General features: G+C 45.2%; 1 pseudogene; it reads left to right on the forward strand.

The window, feature by feature from the left end:
* Positions 1-283: 283 nt before the first annotated feature.
* LOC144111064 (large ribosomal subunit protein P1 pseudogene) lies at positions 284-746 on the forward strand (annotated as a pseudogene).
* The last annotated feature ends 3,535 nt before the right edge of the window (positions 747-4,281 follow it).

Here is a 4,281-nt window from a genome sequence, read left to right on the forward strand (position 1 = left end):
AGGACTTTTCCGTATACTTGCAAACGTCATCGACGCTGTGATTGGAAAAGGTTGGTTTCGTTTATGGGGGTTTAACTTCCCAAAGCGACTCAGACTTAGAGAGACGCCGTAGTAAAGCTCTCCGGTTATTTCGGCCACCTGGGGCTCTTTAACGTGAACTGGCATCACAAAGCACACGGGCATCGAGAATTAAGCCTCCATCGAAATTCGACTGCCGCAGCCGGGATCGAACCCACGTCTTTCGGGTCAGGAACCGAGCGCCATAACCACTTAGCCACCCTCGGGAGCTAAGGCTAATCGAGCAGCGTGCACTAGAAATATTTGCCATTAATTCCATGTAACAAGTTCACGAAGTCATCATGCCTTCCAACGACGAGCTGGCTTGCGTTTATGGCGCTCTCATCCTCCAGGACGACGAGATTGCAGTCACCGCTGAGAAGATCAGCACCATCCTGAAGGCTGCCGGCGTCGAGATCGAGCCGTACTGGCCAGGCACTGGAAGGGCTGGACCTGAAGAGTCTCATCTCCAACGTCGGCTCAGGAGTTGGTGCAGGACCAGCTGCTGCAGCTGCTCCGGCAGCAGCTGCGGCTGGAGCCCCAGCTCCTGGAGGCGGCAAGCCAGAGGACGAGAAGGAAGAGAAGAAGGAGGAGTCGGAAGAGGAGGATGACGACATGGGCTTCGGTCTCTTCGATTGAGGACCCCATGGAGCCATCTCGATGCCTGTGAATAAAAGCTGCGCAACTTCCCTCTATTGCATGCGAGGGAAGCATCTGTGTCCGAGCGGCATCAGCTGCGGTGAGAGCTTCACTTCGAGCCGCGCTCCTTCATTACGGTTAATGCATTTAATGAGGACAGTTCACTTCCTAAATAGTCTTTGCTGGAAGCTTGCAGACACTACAACACACACAAACACTACTACACTCTGCGCATAACTAGGCAGAATACCCGCTAGACTTCAACTAAACTTTTAATTTGCGGTCATATGACATATGTCCATTTCATTCTGCGCTCGCAGGCGCCCCTCATTAGCCATAGGCATCACAATCGCCGTGCTCCTCATTCATGGCATGAGGTTGCGCATATTTATCTCTTTTTGTTTGTCAACGTCATGGATGGAGTGCTGCCAGATATGTCGTCCGGGACATAATCGAAGCGCTTGAAAATCACAGGGCGGGCGGCATGTGTGTCAGCACTCCATCCATGACGTTGACAATGAAAGAGACTGATTATTAGAGAAAGCGCATGCAACGCGTAAGAGGGGCGTGAAATGTGAGACCTGTGGTCAATGATGAGGCACCTAGTTGTGAAAATGAAATGTATGAAATGCTTTTACCTTATGTCCTTAGTTGATACTGGTGCCACAGTCTCGGTGATGAGTATAAATTTCAAGAACCGCCTAGGACGTAAGATAGTGTTCGATTGGGATAGTGCTATTATATTTCGTGGCGTAGAAGAAGAATTATTGGTTCCGCTTGGTATTTTTTATGTAAAGGCAGCGATCACTGATCACGGCGCTCCCTCGCTTTACGCATGGCATCATCCTGGGTGTCGACTTTTTACAGCAGTGCGGCGCAGCTATCGACTCCAGCAGTGGCGGGATATTACTGAGCCCTAGTCTTCTGTCCGCCCTCTTAGCAGACTCGCAGCGGTATCCCGAAGCGTTTTCTGTCTCCGAAGATACCGCCGTTCCTGTGACGTCCGCTATCTTCGTCCCAGTTGTGTCCTCGAGCTCGGTTTCCGAGGCTTTCGATGCTCTGGTGGTGCCCACTTCCCGTGCCTGCGCGAAGAAGGGTGCGCTGGTGCCCTGCAGCGTCGTTAGAGCGAACGCGGGCCGTGCCATCATCATTCCTCATTCCAAAGAAGCTGCCGTATTAGCGCGCGGTTTGAAACTGGACGGCTTTTAAGAACGCCTTTCTGTGCCAGCCGCCGCTCTCAGTGACAGCGTTGCTCGTACAAATAGACGTCGCGACCTGACTGACTCTCAATTCCTGGCTCTGTTCAACAAACTCTTACTCACCAACGACCGTTGGATATTGATGGAAGGTTTTTCGAAGCACGCGCACGCGTTCTACTTCGCTCGAGATCAACCACCGCTGATTCCACTTTCCAAGACCATCACATGATCAATACCGGATCTGTAGACCCTATTCTACAAACGCCATACCGCGTCTCGCCCTTCGAACATCAGATTATTGATGTACAGGTCCGCGACATGTTGCAACAAGGAATTGTTCAGAAATCATCAAGTTTGACGTTTATTTCCGTCAAAGCGGAAAGGGCTCGAACAGCAATGAAAGAATATCACTTGACGAGGTTCTAGCCCCCCCCCCCCCTTTCTCACAAGGCATACAGCAGATTTCAGGTTAACATACGTACCAACATACATACAGATTCTCCTAGTACAAAATGAAGATTAGTTATGTCATACTTCTAGAACAAAATTTACATCATTATACAATACTTAGCGAACATGCCCATCACTCCTGTTGCGCGAAAAAAAATCTTCAAATTTCGAATGCTAACGCTCTGTATGTTTATATTGTGTTTATGAAGATTATTTAGCAAGGACAGTAAAGAATATTCAAGCATTTATCGTCTGAAAGTTGTACGCGTCAGGAGTGAAAATTTCCAAATTTCAGTTAACCGTGCTGTGGACCTACCTTGTCTTCAATTTAGATTTCAAATTATTTTAACTAGAACCTCACTGTTTTGTACGTACACTTGTATCGTTTGGGTAATGAAAAACAGTAGTGACTATGTACAGGGAGAATTTTAAGCTGCGTAAAAAGATTTCTAATGTGAGCATACGGATCTTCCTCTGCGACGAGACGTAGAGCTTTTTTCTTTGTAGGGTGTGAATCTGTTGTAAATTTGTAAAAGTTGCGTTTCCCCATACAAAAAAAATAGTAGTCCACATGTGACCGATATAACGCATTATACAAGTGCAACTTAACTGATGTCGGTAAAAAAATGTTTGAATTTTGATAATATGCCGACGCTTCTTCAGATCTGGGAAATGATGTTAACGCGAGCGTCCCATAACATATGTTTATGAAAATGCACACAAAGTGTTTCTATTGCGTCAATGACTTCTATATTTGAGCTTCCAAGGGTTAAATGGATAGGTTTTGTAGTTGATTGCCTTGAAGTGAAGATAACAACCTTTGTATTCTTGCTGTTTAGTTGTGAATTTGCGACACTCCAAGAAGTTAGATTGCTCGGAGCTCTGTTGATGCTATGTTCCAGTGAATTCAACAAGGTTGAGGACTGGGCGAGTTGGTAAGTATTCATTTGAAGTATTCCAGTGAATTGTAACGATTACTTCGAAACAAGATAGCGTAATTAGCATTGATTATAAACTCTACAGTTGAAGGGATGCTTGTAATATAATTAATATAGAAACTGAATAGCAAGGGCTCCAGGAGGCTCACTTGAGGTACACAAGCAGTAACTGTTTTGTAGGTGAACACTGACTTTCTATTGCTACATATTGCTTTTTATGTTGCAAGTATGTGGTTATTAACACTAGTGAGGTTCCTCTGATGCCATACAATTCTAATTTTCCTAATAGTGTTGAGTGGTTTAGGCAATTGAATTCCTTTGAAAAATCAATACATAGGCCAGCTTTATTTTTCTTTCCTCAAACGCTTTTAAGGGGAAATTGCTCTAATGTACACCTTTTTCTTTTCGTAGTGACTGCTTTTCAATAAAAGGACTTAATTTGGTTTACAAATTCTGTGCCTACCTTTTCTTATGTTTGTAAGGATTTAAAGTGTTCTGATGTATGCCCCAAATTTTTCTTTCTCTTGACTGTTTTTCGTTCGAACCTATTTATTTCGGTTTTATAAGCATGTAACAAGTGTTGGGCCCATGTCCTAACAATTATGTTAAATCGCGTTCTCTTGAAATTCTCTGCAGGTTCTCTGCCACTGATTTCGGCTCCCTCAAATGTTTAGAGGTTCCAAATTCATCGCTATGAACAATACTGGGGGTCAGAGGACCTTGTCAGCTGGAGGTTTTGTGCATTTTGTCCCCGGCCCTTAGTTTGTGCTGTACATATGTTGCTATATTGTTTCAATACACTCAAATACATACGTAGTCGTTCCCACTCATACAAAACTCGAGGGGTGGCGAAATAATTCGACGTATCGATGATCCGGCACATAAAACATGCCAATCCATAAGCTTATTTGTCCCCTAGTGGTAAGAATACACTGCGCCTACAATAGGGGCGATCTTGCTGTTGTGGCTTACCGCCCGTTGGCGTATTGGCAGCGTGT

Source organism: Amblyomma americanum, chromosome 11, assembly GCF_052857255.1.
Source record: "Amblyomma americanum isolate KBUSLIRL-KWMA chromosome 11, ASM5285725v1, whole genome shotgun sequence".
NCBI lineage: Eukaryota > Metazoa > Arthropoda > Arachnida > Ixodida > Ixodidae > Amblyomma > Amblyomma americanum.